At 42.6% G+C, this 16,580-nt stretch overlaps 1 protein-coding gene across 8 annotated transcripts in view; it reads left to right on the top strand.

The window, feature by feature from the left end:
* dlgap2a (discs, large homolog-associated protein 2a) overlaps nt 1-16,580 on the top strand; it is a 188,144-nt gene that overhangs the window by 50,383 nt on the left and 121,181 nt on the right. For 2 of the 8 annotated variants that reach the window (XM_084381052.1, XM_084381051.1), the window contains exon 1: nt 2,120-2,437. The exons of 4 other annotated variants lie outside the window; for them this stretch is intronic. The gene's annotated coding sequence lies outside the window, so the exon portion shown is untranslated. Of the gene's footprint in view, nt 1-2,119; nt 2,438-11,510; nt 11,581-16,580 lie in introns of those variants that run through there. 2 more of the 8 variants (XM_084381054.1, XM_084381053.1) reach the window with 2 other exon arrangements.

A 16,580-nucleotide genomic window follows, 5' to 3' on the forward strand; every position in this document is an offset into this window, starting at 1 on the left:
TGAATCTCTGACTCTCGTTAAAGCGGAGACAACTTTCCAACTTCACCCCCTCCAAGCATTTCCCTGTTGTGTTACTGATGGCGCCACAGTGGCAAAGACAGCAAAAGGAACATGGCTTCCGCTAGCAGCCTGGCTACTGGCTTCCTAGTGCCATGAAAAGGCAGCGTATAACACCCGCTTGTATTACTAAGTAGGCAGGTTTTGTTACTTACTGATCTAGTACAAAGAGTGCTGGTTACGAACCGTCTCAAGTCCCACTGGTCAGTAAATGCCCGGCCGTTCACTCTTGTTGTACCTTGGCTTCTATCACTCTCGGTTTAATCAGTTATTCTTTAAACCTCTAATAATACACACACTTGAAATACAATTCTATTTTACTCCAAACTTTTTACATCTTGAAACGACAGACTGTTGGTGAAGAAGTTGTGTAGGATGGGTCATCGTCACTTTCTGTTCTTTTCTGGGCACGTAAAGCGAAAGCGCTAGAGTCTTTCTCTGGCCAGCCGAGGTGACGTCCTGCTGGCTGCCTGCACATGAATGTCATGGAAAAAAAATCTTTGAAACAGCTTTTAGAGATTTGGATCTGATGGATCAAATTCTGAACATATCTTTTTGGGCCAATGTATCAAATGACCTGTAATACTAACTGAGTCCATGTCTTCAATGTTGCATGTAATGGTAGTAATATTGATAGTGAGACATTTATTTCTGCTGGCACTTTTCAAAAATCCCAGCCATGTGTAAAGGGTGATGAATGAGATGGGAATGTAATATAAATAGTAGGTCATGCTCGTGATAAAGCTGGATATCAAAATTAAAATGTTTTTTTTTAAAAAAGGAGCTGACAAGTGATTTAGAGCAAAAGATAAAAATAGTGCTGTGCAAATATTAATCCAACAGGTATCATCTGATCTGTAGCACAGCCTCATTATAAACCCAGACAGCCCATCCCCTCCGCTGTCTCATCCCCTGTTCTCTCTACGTGAACAAGGCAGGGAACAATATCAGTAATATGCATGTACTCACCTTTCCGGCGAAGGGGGGAATGAATTTTTTCAATGGGCTCATAAATCCCCGCTCTACCTGGTCGAGCGCCGTTAGGATGGCGCGGTGGTTGGCTGGCCGGCTCTCTTGGCCGAGACTATAGATCTGGATTGACAGCTGCTCCGTCCTGTCTGCCACTGTTAATCATTGAAGGATTTGGGCTGCCGGCAAGCAGCTCTGCCAAGCGACCTTGAGCCCTGCTGGGGCCGAAGGACTCCAACTAAAAGCCTGCTCCCCTGTCGCAGCAAGCAAGAGGCACTTCAGCCAGGTGGCCCAATTGCCCCATAAGAGAGATTGATAGGTCGCTTAATGTGCCACATGGTTGGAGTGTATTACTTTTTTTTAAAAATGACATGCTTTGAACATCCACTTGTCTGCCTGTTTGTTACCACCATGTGGATAACTTGACCGGTTATGTAACTTCGGTGTGCCATCATTCACTGTGCTCTCCTTTTGTTGTGAATCCATTTTAGAAAATGTCTTTTACCCAAATTTTCTAAAGATATGGGTGAAAACAAACCCTCTGTTTGCACCGCCACACATTATTGTTGAGTGATACAGCGCAGGAAGGAGAGAATAAGAAAACAAAAGAATGAGCCGGTGATTGTCAGCGGTACTGATGGCGTCATGCTGGAGGAAAACAGACATCTCCATGTGTGGAAGAAGCTCTTCTTGATGCGATGTCAGTTTAATAGTTTATTCACTGCGACACTGTAGATAAGGACACAAAAGAAGCTGGAGAATGGTGGTGAATATACAGTAGTAGAGCGAGGATGGGGGGAAAAAAATCTTCGAGGAAGAGAGGAATGGCACTGAGAGAGTGGGAGAGTCTGCTTGGTGCCATGTAAGAAAAAAAGCCTCTTGCTCTGTTCCTCTCCCTCGTCTCTCACCCATTCTCTCCATAACTCTCCATCTGTTCGTCCAACACGCTCAGTGAAGGAGCAGTCCAGAATCCAGACTCCGGTTCCAGATTTTTGCCCCAGCCATGCTGTTGGAACCAGCAGTAGCAGCAAATGCCTGTTTTGCCTGCCTCTCTCCTCTCTCCTCTCCCTCTCCCTCTCTCGCTGCGCGCTACTCTGCTCTGCTGCAGTGGATGGTCCTTACGGTGCGCTCGCAAACTCGTCTCAGTGGAGGAGACCTGAGCATCTCACTGTCGTTTTCCCACCCTCCTTTTTTCGTTTCTAGCCCTCGTTCTTTTCGCCGACCCCCCTTACCTGTTCTCAGAGGATAAATGTGAGGGAAAAGTCGTAGGATAGACGAGAGAGAAGGGAAGAGCTCAGGAAGTCTTTGATCCAACATCTCTTGCACATATGACTGTGTTATGTTCTGCTGTCTCCGGGTGACAGAGAAGCTTGTGCCCCTAGACACCTCCTGCTTTTAGACTCAGTGCCAGGTAAGTTCTTTCTCTGGATTGATGCTTTTATTCTGTGCTTGACAAGAGGAGCGCCTTTTGCTTGTTTCTCCCTGAGGAGGGGTTGACATGTCCCAATGAGGAGATGATATTTTGGCAGAAGTTGTGTGCAAACAGGTTCAACGTAGAGTATGGTTGACATATGGCATGCAGTAATGTGTGTCTGTGTGCAAATCTGTGTGCTTCCGTGCTTCATAATAGAGCATTTGGGCTCTCTGAGCTTCCATCATGTTTGCCAAAGAGCTCTGCAATAAATTCTCATCTACTGCAGCAACTTGAAATCCTTAGCCCTTTGTAAATATTGAGGCAGGATTAGCTGTGTTTACGCTTTAGTACAGTACATGATTTGCATGTTTCACACACTGTCATGCATAATCTGATCTATATCAAGTGTCGGGGAATGGTGGGAGCTGCTATTATTGTGCATTTGAGTCTCTCCCGAGTATTTTGGTGTATAAAGAAAAGTGCAGCATTATTATTTTTCTCTTTTCTGAGGGGAACCCTGTAGGCGTACTGTAAGTGGAGTGCAGTGCAGCACAGACGATAACAAGGAGATTCTATGACAGCATTGTCGAGGGAGCACACTACACGGTGCGTGCGTGTGTGTGTGAGAGCGCGTACATGCGATTGTGTGGGCGGCTGCATGCGTTCAATGTAAACTCTCTAATGGAGGGGTGAGCCCTGAGTGGGCAGTTTGCACGTAGTTTTTTTCTGTTTTGTGAATGAAGTGCGTTAAAACAGAAAGACTGTGTGTGTGCATGTATGTCCCTGTCACTGTCATGCGTGTGTGTGTGTGTGTGTGTGTGTGTTTCCCTTTCAACACTATCAGCTGTCACTCGTCCCTCGACTGTGGCTGTGAGCTCAGACGTCAGCAGGACACACTACCCTTTTGGGAAACACTCGTCTCCAGTACAGCGCCGTCTCTTCGTCAGGTATTGGGTGGCGTTCGACTGTGGGTGGTGACTTGGTGACGATTTACAACCTGGGTTCCCAGGTCCTCGCCCCCGGTGTAAATCAGCCTGCTCGATGGAGCACAGAGCCACTGCAGCCAGTGAGAAGAGATGCTTTGGATGTTCATGTCCACTGCTGCACTGCAGACCGACTCTCTCACCAAAGCTGCAAAACAGACAGTGTGTTACTCAGCCACAGACAGCGTAGGCTTGGTTAGAGAGGCTCTTCATCTATCAGCCTATGGTATTTGAACAGATGCTTTTAATCCAAAGTAACTTTCAGCAGACTATGTAGTGTTTTCAGGTGCAGGTGGCTCTATCTGACAGGGATTATAGCCTGTACCTGGCATTATTATAGCTGTGCTTGAACAACTGTGTCACCAGTGCCAGTACGCTGAAGAATCAGGGCTCTCTACACACCAATAATCAACCCCCTGGCGGTTCCTGTGGCTCGTCCGTCCCTCCCAAGTGGTGCTCCTTAATTAGAATTACAGGCCCTAATTTCAATGGGGCTTCCCCCTGTTTACATCCGACATTGTTCAAAATACCATCGCAGGCTTATGTACTGCATATGTAGAAGGCGGCCAAAGCTGGATATATTATGTAAGAATTCATTAAAATGTCTACAAACAATTGGACCTTTGTTATATATTTTGTTGAGCTGTGTACTAACATGATCCCAAACGATTACAACAATGTTCAAACTCAGAGAAATCCACAATTTTACTCAAGGTAATGGTGCATCAGAGAGTGAGAAAGAAAGTTGAGTTTGACTGCACGGGATCATTTGTGGTTATTTGTGGTGTTGATTTGCCTCAAATGACAGATTACTTTACTGTCCATTAGCTGTAAGATAGTAAGCAACGGCAGGCAGGGTGTGTGTCTCTGTTTGAATTCAGATCAACCATAAACTCAGCACTCACCAGAAAAGTACATTTCGCCTTCAGCTCCAGTCAGAAGTCAACATTACAAAACATCCTGACAACAGAGGTCACCTCCACACTGCTGCAGTCAGATTGATAAACAGGAGCGAAGATAAATACACTTTTTAATCTCAGGAGTGTAAAAGTAATCTTTGAGCTCTCATCACGATGGTTAATGGCTCCGGACCAGAGCAGAATTTGATGCGACTCCGGGTGTTTATTCCTCCAGAGGGTCAGGCTCTGCCCCCTCTCTCTTGGCCAGCTTTGATCAGCTGAGCAGCTGCTGATCCCCCTATTCTACCCAGCTCTCCCCACACAACACTGAAAGAGTAAAAAAGGACAATGAAGACATGTCATATTATCATAGATTAATCTGTGTGTATGTTGCATGTTTAAACCTTAGTAATATCATTACATAATTGTAAGTTAATTGGTACTTCCTCCAGGTGTATGCATTACACTTTAAATACACCTGTTAGATTTTAGTCAGCTGTAACTACTATATAATTTACTAAAATCTTTTCATATTTAATTAACTAAAACTAGACTAAAACTAAAACAACTCAGATGACTAAAATATGACTAAAACTAAATGGCATTTTAGTCAAAAGACTATGACAAAACCTAAATCCCAATGGACACTGGGTGACAGTGACAGTGACAGCAATCATCTGCCCTGCTGAAGTGTCATTGAGCCATAACACTGAATCCCCCACCATCATGAAGGGTACTACATCACATAGCTGTGCATATCCCTAATTAATGCAAGTGCTTTTTTTCACCGCCTTCATGTTCGCATGCATGGAATACACATGGTTATTGCATTAGTGAAAAATAATGAAGGGGCTTTAGGCACAGGACCACACCAAGTGTCACAGCTCTGAGTAAGTGGCGAATTTCTACCCATGCCCCAGACTAATTAAGCAGGGCTCCAACTCATGGCTGCACAATATGGTAAAAAAAAAAAAAAAAAAGTCATGTTGAGAATATTTTGACAGATATCACGAAGGCAGTGTGATTTATAATTAGTGGGAATGATCTTTTTTGCTCCCCCAATATTAATTTTCACCGAAAAGGACTATTAAAATCATAAAGATGTGATATTTGTTGTGGTCTGAACCAAACAAACATGTTCTGTTACATCTTTAGAACAAGATTTGTAGTCCAGGGCATCTCTGCAGCACTACAGTACTTCATTATAATGCCATTTTATCACACATTTTATCTTTATTATAACGGGCAGCTGCTTTCCACAAGCACTATTGGCCACGCCGAGTAAACGCTGCGCTGATATGCTTTTCCATTACCCGTTTTACTGCACCGAGTTGAGTTGAACTGAGCTTGCGATGGACCTGTTCCGGAGCAGGGCCAAGCCATGGCCACCCCGCCGACGTCTTGCGGTTGCAGCCAACCCGTAACAAGCACCTGTCTCGCCCTAAAATCGATACTCAACTCATGTCTGTGCAGGAAACTTGAGAGAAAGACATTTTTAAAAGTCAGTGTGGTCGGCTCTCAGTACTTTTGTAGCCTCTAACTGAATCTCGTCCTGTTTCTACTTTCAAACATCTGCTGTGTTTTACTATTTCGTCTTGCTGCTCTCAGCTGTTTCAGGAGTCATGTTTAGTTACTGCTGGTGAAAACACAGTTTCCTGTAATGCTGCTTCATAATGAAAGCTTTCAAATGACTAAATAATGGAGGGCTTTTATTGTGAAGAAGTTATAGTAAATGAAACGTGTTAGTAACTGAATTAGCAGAACCACTTTATTAGTGGTGATTCTTTGATAGTACTGAAGGGATTGCACAAGCGCTAGCCAAGCAGGTAGCCTAGTTGTGATGGAAAAGCGAAACCCCGGCTGCGCTGGGCTACCGCGCCGTGTCAAACCGAGTAGAGCCAGGCCAGCATTATGTAATGGAAAAACGGCATTGGTTATTGCACTTGGCCATAGTGCGATTTCAATTGTGCAGCCATAGATCCATATGAGTTCAACTGTAAGCCAGGAAGTGTTCATAAATCTGTACTTGGATGTAAAGAGTACACTCATGAACACCCGTACAGTATGGAGATATATATATATATATATATATATATATATATATATATATATATATATATATATTTATATTTTTGGGGTGACTGGGCCAAGTGGCTTCTAGATAGCCACATTTCCAGGCAGTGTTGTAAAAAGTACCCAAAAGTCATACTTAACCTGTTAAAATATTACTAAATGTGAAAGTCACCCATATGAATAGTAGTTGAGTAAGACTTATACTCAACTCCTATTTGTATGGTTATGTATTAAAAGTAATTTTCTGTCAATACATGTACGTAAGTATAAATAGTACAAGTAAAAGACAATTAAACATACATTTACATGTATGTATAAACTGTATACTTGGCATTGGCATTACCAGCAGTGACATTATTGACCTGCCTAGTTATGGGATCAGATATTCAGCATTTTTCTGACAATCAAAATCAGTGTTTTGTTTTTGTTTTTTTTCTACGATTGCGGATCAAATAAATTAATTTTGGCTGCTTTGGCTTTGATGCAACATGCAGTCTACTTAGTAACTTAAGTTATCAAATAAATGAAGCAGGGTAAAAAGTACAACATTTGCCTCCAAATGTAGTGGAGTGGAACTACATGAACTAGCAGAAAATTGAAATACTCAAGAAAAGTACAAGTACCCCAAAGTTGTACTTAAGTACAGTACTTGAGTAAAAGTAAATTCTTAATTCAGTAATTTCTTCACTGTTTGCAGGTTAGTGTATGTTACATTTCACTGTTTGCACTCAAACATTAAAATATCCCGTTACCTTTGTCCTCTCTGAAGCTGCAGTGCATTTTCATCACTTAGTACTAACCAGTTGTAATCAGGCACCAACCTTGAGCAATCCATATATACAGTATTAACCTGGCTGACGATGACAGGGTATAGATTGTCTTGTCAGACACCTGCTCTGTTGGGCTTGTCCCTTTTCAGCAGCATGACAGGGAATCAGGACGAAGCAGGAGTGAGACAGATACAGCTGTTGGCCCGTCGAAAATGATGCTGTCACATTTACTTTCAAGCAAGATGAATGACTCTTAGGTGGCAGCTGAATGTGATTGCACAAACAGCTTGCTTACATAATGTGTTTTCCTTAAGTTGATTAACATGGCCTGTGTGTGTGTGTGTCATGTTGAGTTTTGTTGGGACCCTTGGCTTGTGTTCACTGAACTGACACGGCTCCTGGATTAAAAAGGTGATTCCCAGAAGCAGCAAACAAAGACATGAACAACTTGGTATTAATGTACACAAACGCCCTGTAAAGAATGCACAGATGGAAGAGCCATTGTGAGCGTTCTTGGCAGTTCATGTTGGATATCTGGGACAATGGACTCATAGCTTTTGACAGCAACAGTCGTGGACGCTCAAACGCTGAAGCTCACAAACAATGAAAACAGCCGTCAGCCATAAACAAACCAGAGGGAACGACATTGAAGGGATCCTACAGCCTGCATCCTGACGTGTATGGGATATTGCCTTCAGCATATTGCAACACTAATCTGCATCATTTCACATGAATTACATATTTAATAGAAAAAAATCCATAATAGCTATGACAAGAGCAATTAATTCATTTTGTGCAAGAGGCCTGGAGTTACACTTTCAAAGTGAGTATAAAGACGCCCGGGTTCGTTAAAAGGTTACCGGGCTGTAAAGGTTTGCATGTAGTTAAGTGGTTTTTGAAGACGTGGTTGACATTGATTCAGGTGTGTTTGCATTGCTGCGGTAACAAATCATGTTTGCAGGGCTCTAATGTCATGGTTTGTGGGCCACTCATGATGATTTTCACAGCTTAAGGTGGCGTAACGTCACAGTCCACCAAGGACCAGCTACCTGAACAGCAGCGAAAAGTCTCTGAGAAATGGTGACATACGTCGAGAGACACAAAATCTTTATTTCAGCAAATGTGTTTGACTGAAACGGAGAATGAGTAGGAAAATGGTTGACGGCTTAATTTGGACAAATTGAATTTGTTACGGATCATTGTTGCAGCAGCTCACATGGATGAAAGCTATGGCAGAGTTTGGGTTTTTTTTGGTTGTTTTTTTTTACATGCCACAGCTCTGGATGAATGCACGAACTGTTGTGCGGACACACAGATGGTTGCCTGGCCTGTTACATCAAGTCACTGGTCGGTACGTTGATCCAAAGTGGGATGAGGCAGCCCACACGCTGGAGAAGATCAGCCACTGCTGTCAGATGTGTCACTGTGGAGCATGCGTGTGTGTGTGTGTGTGTGTGTGTGTGTGTGTGTGTGTGAGCCGTGAACAACTGTCGGTGCACAACCTCTCTGCTGTGATAATCGTTTTGACTCCAATCAGTGTCCAACTGAGTCCATCAACCCCTTTTTCTTTTTGTAAAACACACACATACGCACACACTCACACGAGCAAACATGCGGGATGCCGGCGAGGTTCTGAACAGCCGCCTCTTCAGAGCAGGCTTCTCTCCCGGCAGGGAATCTTGAAGTGAACCCAAAAGAAAACAGGAGAAGAAAGCCCTCTCTTCTTTGCATCAGCATCCCTCTCCCCTCCTCCCACTCTGTATCTGTCACTCACCAACACACTCTCCCTAGCTCTCCCTTTCTCCCTCTTTCTCTGTGCTCCATCAGTTTTTTTCCCCCTTCTCTCCATCTCTCTCTCTTGGACTGTCAGTAGGTTGCACTGCAGCCTGAGCCAGTGCCAGAGCTCAGCCTCTGAGCCACAGGTAAAGCATTAAAGCCAAATGACTCATGCACTGAAACAGAACAACCTCTTTGCTACTTGAAAGCACTGCTTCTTAAAAGTTACACCCGAATAAGCTGCTCCAGCTGCGGTGCTTTCTTCCCCCTTTACCTTCAGCAGTAGTTTGCTGACACACCTTCATGCCTCTGATAGACACCGAGTCACAAGATGATAAACTGTTGTGTGCTCTGGCAGAGAGCCCGCCCTATCTTGTGCTATTGTGTAATGGGCATGTGTGTGTGTGGAATTGCACTTTTTTCCTGCATTATAGGTGTGTCCCTTCAATGTGAAAAGGTATTAGAGCACAAACAAAAAGGCTGCAAATGTTGTTACCATAGAGTATTTTTATTGTTTACAACGAAAAACCCCTTGAAATCCATCACTTTCGAAATGAGCCTTGACATGGCAATCGCAAATGATTCTGCCCTGTATTTTTTATGTGCTGTTTATATATAGAAATTCCCATACAGGAGAGACTAGGCAAGGTCAATTTTCTCAATATACAGGGAATATTACAGCTGCAGCATGAACAATACTTGATTTTTGGGGCTGATATAAAGAAGAGATGTTATGGAGCCCAATATTTTACAGCTCAGCACTCGGGGCACTGAAACAGTAAACTTCACTGGGAATTTGATAATTATAAACATCCTTGATTATCAGGTTTTATCATGGCACATATCAGACATCAGATACTGATATACAGTATGTCCAATATATCTCTGATAGGCCAATAACAGCCGTTAGAAAAGGATCTAAATACAAGCCATAACGAAATTAAGCAAACAGCAAATCACACTGACCAATTCCTATCTCAGACCTATTCAACTAGTGGCCTGTGGGCTGAATGCAGCCCTGAAATAACCTCATTTCAACCCCTGTGATCATGGCTAATTGGCCTATTCATTAGTTTTGTCTGTTGCTAAGCACAAAAATTCTCTAATTCCATTTAACCCAGGCTGTTTAAAGCAACATTATGCAGAAATTGGCATTTTGTGTGAGGTGCCCCTCACAGTTTCTGAGTGTAACACTACTGTTGCAAATACAAATCCCAGGTCTGTAACAGTTTGTCAGACGTAATGTAGGTGCTAACTACAAACAAAACTCATTACATCATAACAATGTTATGTGTTGAAAACTTCTATCTTGAAGTAAACATGTGATGTAATGCTGTGATCCTACCCTCTCACTGAAGTTACATAGTGCAGGAACAAGTGATGGGGGGCAGAGTGGCTGAGACAGAGACACTGTTCACCCTATTACAAGACACTGTGGCATCAAAATGATTTTGAAGCTGTTATTTTAAGGTAAAGACGTTACATAATGTTGCTTTAAGCAGAGGGCGCTTATGAGAAACAAACTGAGAAACGACTTCTAAAACCATAAAACCATTTTCTGATCTGACACTGCTGTGGTGAAGGTTTAGTCAACACACCAACTTGGTTCGGTTCAGGGAAAGATTGTTGCTTTTACAGTAACTACTTGGTTAAGGTTAGAAAAGGACATCTTGGCTTAAGTTGAGAGGACCTTTGTCATCACAGTTACAAAAAACAGCTCTGACTGTCGTTAGGAAACAAGGAGACAAACAACATTTGTGGCTTTCACGAACCACCCATTCACCCTGACCTTCGGTTATGATGACTTTACAGCTCCATAATAATGTCACCCTGCTTCCTACTTTGTTCCTCATGGACAGGAGTCATAATTACTACAGGGGTAAGAGGGCTTTGTGACTTTAAGGTACACATACGTATGTCCTTTTGGGGATTCTGCTGAAACAACTTATGCTGGTGAAATATGTGAGGCAGATTTTTTGGAGAGGTTTGTATGATATTTGTATGTATGTTGTTGTTGCTCAAAACATGAAGTGTTACGTCAGTGTAAACATCATACAAAACATATATACATATGATACTGTCAGACACTAAACATGAAAGCTGCTTAAGGGGCAACTAAAGGGGAAAGCTGGATACTAAGGTGTTGTCTGAATAGTATACCATGGACCACACGCATATCTGTTTTGTAACTGACCCCATCCCATCGTCATTGCACAAAACTAATTTCTTTGCCGAGATTTAAAATCCTGTGTTTGTTTGACACCGCATTGTAGGGCCATGCTCCCTTAGTTGCCATGGAGACACCATTAGGCAGTGGCGCCGCACCGATTTTTGTATTTCTTTGCATAACCCCACGCCAAACTGTGCTGCTTGTTGGGGACTCGCCCGTGCCAACTGCGTGTGTGGGTGGATAGATGGGTGCATGTGCATGTTTTTATGACTGAGAGCGAGTGGGAGAGAAAAGACGACAGAGATCAAAACAAGGTGGGAGGGATTGAGAGAACGAACAAGAAAGAGGGGGGGAAATGAACGACAGGGAGAGAGGAATGAATGATGGAGACAATGAGTGGGGAACACAAACAGATACACGCCGATCGCAGACTACAGCGCACACACGTCCTCCAGCAGAGATGACTAGAGTGAGTATGTGTGAGTGAGCAGGGTGAGTGTGTGGGTGGAGGGATGCCGCAACAGTGCAGCTTATTTTGCCTTCAGTTTGATCCCTGCAGCCCGATCTCAGGGGCTCCTCGCTGCGTTACTTCAAGCCAATCCACACAGCGTGATGCCAAATCTGGACTCACTCTCGTTATTATCACACATGAGAGTTGATAATGACTCTAATGATTTTAAGATCCCTGTAAGTGTTTTGACTTGTTTTTCTGTTTTCTGAGAGGAATCGACACATGCTGACACACAGTACAGCACGATATAGCTAAAATTGGACTAATTTCGTCCTCAATCATCAATAGAAAGCATATTTTCACCTGGTTATATAATACTGAACTAGTTCCTAAAGCCTTACTGTACATGATCCTTGTGAGTGACCCAATTTTTGTTAATCCACTGCAGTGATTGGCTCCTTTTCTTCAATGAAAAAATCAATTCACCAATACTCTCATTTCCTGTGGCAATTAGCTGAAAGTGGTGACTAAAGAACCTACATATGTTCATATACAGTATATAATGCTCATTCAGTGGTTTCTCATATTTCTGCTCAATGTGCAAGGGTAAATAAGGATGACTCACTGTGTAGTAAACCTGGCTTACCTTGAAAAGGGTATGATGAGATCACAGCTTTTCCATTAGCTTACAGTGAGCTGCAAATATTTACAAACACAGTGAAACTGTTTTGAGTCTCATTAGTTGCATTGTCACTTGAGGTCAGCAGATGTCACACTTGGGCCCTGCTTATGTTTAATTTTGGCGTAAATACAGTAAATGCATCATTAACAATGTATTGAATATGTAGGATTGTGACTGTTTATGTTTCACAAGCTCAGTCGCATTTAAATACAACTGACTGGCTTATAGATGCGGATGAGTCAGTTGGCTTAATGTAGAGTAGAAGAGATACATCACAATTAAGTCATCAAGACAAGTCAGTAGAAGATGTAATCAGGAACAAAGACGATAGCACACATGACATGAGGGTGTTTGTCTAATCTGATTTAACTAGTGATGGACGGTGATTTTAGGAGGATTATGTCCTCCGAAAAAGGAGTGTGTTTAATTAGAGAATGAATATTGGTATTCGTTTCTGCAAGCCATGTATATGTTGAAACTTACAACGCTGTGCTTATGGTCTGGTAAGGTTAAGGCTTAGGTTTACATATTTTAGAAACATCTATTTGGGGCTGGGTTGTGTCACTTGTCGACAGAATACTAATAAAAAACACATTTTGAAATGTGCTTTACTGATGTTCTATACTGCCGTTAAAACAATCCCCAAAGAGGAGATGAACACTGTGTTCCTGACACCTACATTTACTTAACACTACTTCTGCTGTCTAGATGTTACAGTCCTGCCTTCTAGTCTAGTGCTTCAGAATCATAACTCTAGCCTATTTTCAGGTAGCATGATACAAAATGAGCTATGATTGCCTTAAAAGTGTTCTTTTACATGAATCTGTTAGCCTTTGCCTCAACCACACTCTGATAACTAGCTCAGGTTTATAGTTCAACCAGCAGTTCTTCAAAATTTTGCTGTGGCTTTGCATTAGAATTTAAACCCATCACTCTAGGACCTTGGTTTTCAAATATGTAGCAATTTTCCCAATATCTTGGACTCCTGACTCTTTCCTGCTCCTGCTTTACAAGACATGCATTGCTCAAAGAGGGTTGCGCTGTAGAGGGAACGGAGATGTTGAGATCTGTGACAAATAGTGATGACCTTTAATGCGCCTTGGACACATTGTACTCCCTCAGGACAAGTAGCCTGGGGAGGTAGGTCAAAGGTGAGACTGCACAGTCATGGAGAAAATGGAGTCATCGTTGCCCAGTCTTGAGAATTACAGAGATAGAGAAAATGGTTTGGTATATAGAGTGTGTGTATGTGCATCTGTCAAGTGGTGTGGCCCCATGATAACTGTGGCAGCTGTAAAGGTCTGTTATTTTTTCTTTGATCAAACAGTAAATCATTTTCACTTCAACTTGCTATTTAAAACATAAAACAGTCCTTTGGAAATTAATTGTTACCCTGAGCGATAGAAGACTGCATTTGAACCTATATAACCAAAATGATAAACCAAAATCAAGCCACTGATCCAGGTTCTTTCGCAATAGTTATAACTTTAGTTTAGTTTATGTATTTCTTGACACATGGATACACAGGTGTGTAGGTCCAGATTTTTAAGCCACAAATACCAAATATGATTCAAAATCATCAGCTGAATGTGAAGAAATAACGCTAAGAAATACACGTCAAAGATGTGTCTATGTATAGTGTTGCAGAGATGTCTACTGAAGTTAGCATGCTAACCAGCTAGTCCTGGCCCGTCCTGTCTCATAATTAGAGCCCGACCGATAAAGGATTTTTAAGGCCGATACCGATAAAAATATTTGGAGTTCCCTTTGTTTCGCACACTCTCTTACCTTTTTTAGTCAAATAAATAGAGAGAATAAACCCACAAAATGTCAAGGATAGAAACATTCTCACACCTATTTTCTTTATTAAACAGAAACAATTCAACAGTGCACATTCTGAATTCATCTTTCTCTCTTTTACCAAACTAAGACAAGTTTAATCGCCTTGTTTAGTCATTCCAAAACAAATATCATCAAAACTCAACAGAAATAAAAATAAAACTCACCAAAACCAGTTTTTGTTTTGTCTTCCAACAAGGCCAAAATAAATCCTTAATTCACCGAGTTAGATGTGAAAATATTCTGCATCTACAAGCTGCTGATGCTCCTACTTCACACCTCTTCTGTCACCCCCACCTGCTGTATTTTTAGTCCTTGGAGTCATAGTCCTGGTAGGAGCCGCTGTAAATCGCCTCTGTACTGTATACGCTGTCACCAAACTGGCCTACATCGGTCTCGGATACTTTGTTCGGTCCCAGTTTTGTGTAACCCAGTTGTGAAAAACACCAACATTTCCCTCTGTGATCTGAGGTCATGGTCAAGGCAGACTCAAATCTGCTAACATGCCTGCTACCTGCAAGGCTAACTGAGCTAAGTAGCTAATGGCAGCTTGTTGCTACAGCCATAGATACTGTTGCTACAGCAAAGAGTATAGTGAACAGCAGTTAGCGGTTCACTATACTGCAGCGATATGCTGCAACCTATACTTTTGGAGCGACCTTCGACAGGTGGCAAACATGTACACATTACACCTTTACCTAAGAATTGGACGAGCCAGTCCAAACACAATACTGTAATGAACACCATGAGCCTCTTGACTGTACCATGGCCTCGAGGCTGGCAGGAGGACCTTCTCTATTTCTCATCTCTCCAGAACACACATTCTTCCTCCCAGTGTGCTCCCTTTCTCTCTCTTATCCACCCACACCCACAAAGGTAAACACAAATTCTCTCATCTGAGTCTCTTTCTCCCTTGTTTACCCAGTGTGTTTTTTTTCTGCAGGATAAGCACAAGCAAAGTTCAATATTGCTCTGGACATCTTGAAAGAATCCAGTGTGGATTCACTGCTGTAAATTCTCTCTGAACGTCTCCCTCTCCCTCTCAGATTTCTGCAAAGGGACGAGTCTGTGTACTGCAAGTGTGCAGTTTTGACAGCACCAGAATCCAAATCACCAAAACAAACCGTCCAGATCCCTTCAATGGTATTAATGTATTCTCTCACAAGTCTTGCTGGTGTCTCTGTACCCATCACAAACCTTACATTCAAAACTCAGACGGTGCATTAGAGACCGTCTGTGGACTGTTTGAAGCGGCGGGTTCTGAACTAGCCTATTGCTTGCTAATGAGAACAAAGGGTGCTGTGGTCACATCACTTAGCCGAACCCTGATGTGATGCGCTGACCAGGTCCAAAAATAGCAAGTGTGTTGTATCAGGCAAGCCATGATCTGCCCTACCATGGTGATGTTCAAGGCCAAACGCATCGGCAAACGATTTGCCGGAGTCAAAGATTTTTAAGGTCTAAAGTTTAAAGTCTTTTATAGCCCTGAAAGTAGATACAAGAAGTGTGTTGCTTATGCACATTCTGCATACAACATATGCACCTATTATGCATTAAAAATATGAGTACTGATGATGACAGCAAGACTGAGAGACTTGCAGTTTTCATACTTTGTACATGGATATCAGAAATTTGAGGTCATTTACTCCAAGACCAATATAATAGATGACCAGATGTCAATATTCCTATTCCCCTTCTTTGTCTGGGTAAGTTCTTTGGTCTGTACCCAACACTGATGTAATGTAGTAATTTCATTACAGTTGTTAACCTCAGATACTATTTTTCTACTCGTCTCGGGACACCAGCTTGTTTGTTTTCCTACCAGGGGTTTGAGGAAGGGTTGATATCAGTTTAGCCATTGCATTCAATGAACAGCCTGGTCCAAGAGGGGCTGTTGGCAGATGAAGAGTGCGGAAGTAACTCTGTCTCATGTTGTCTTATGTTGTGACTCCTTGCTGACGTTAGCCACTGGCAAGCCTGCGTTCATCACTGAATCACTGGTAATTTGCTCAGAGTTGGAAGTCTGGTGTGAGTTTGGGAAAACTGGACAGTCAGGCTGGCAAAGTTATCTGTAGACGATGAGAAAGTACCTGCCAAACTGGGCTGGCTGCTTGTTAAACCATAATGCCTCCCTTAAAAAATACAGAAGCTGTGACTAGCTGTGGAGGAGTCACCTGGCCGTAACGTAATTGTTATGTCACAGTCTGTCTCCCTGTCCTTCCTCTCGGGCCACATTTACTTTTTTACATGCTTCAGACTTTCCCTCATCTCCTCACTGCCTGGCTACCCAGCCCACCAGCACACCTGTTCCCACTTATCCTTTGCGAAGCAGTTAGCTGGACTTCCCTGCCCACCTCCTCACCTGTGTCTCATTCCCTCTTCAGCCACTTCACCATATATATATGCACACACCAGTTCACTTATTTTGTTCCTTGCCAGATTGTGTAGTCAGTTCCCATGTTGCTTGATCAGTTTCTCACCTCGTACTTTTGTTTGT

This window comes from Pagrus pagrus (assembly GCF_965226575.1).
Source record: "Pagrus pagrus genome assembly, chromosome: 18".
Classification (NCBI taxonomy): Eukaryota; Metazoa; Chordata; class Actinopteri; order Spariformes; family Sparidae; genus Pagrus; species Pagrus pagrus.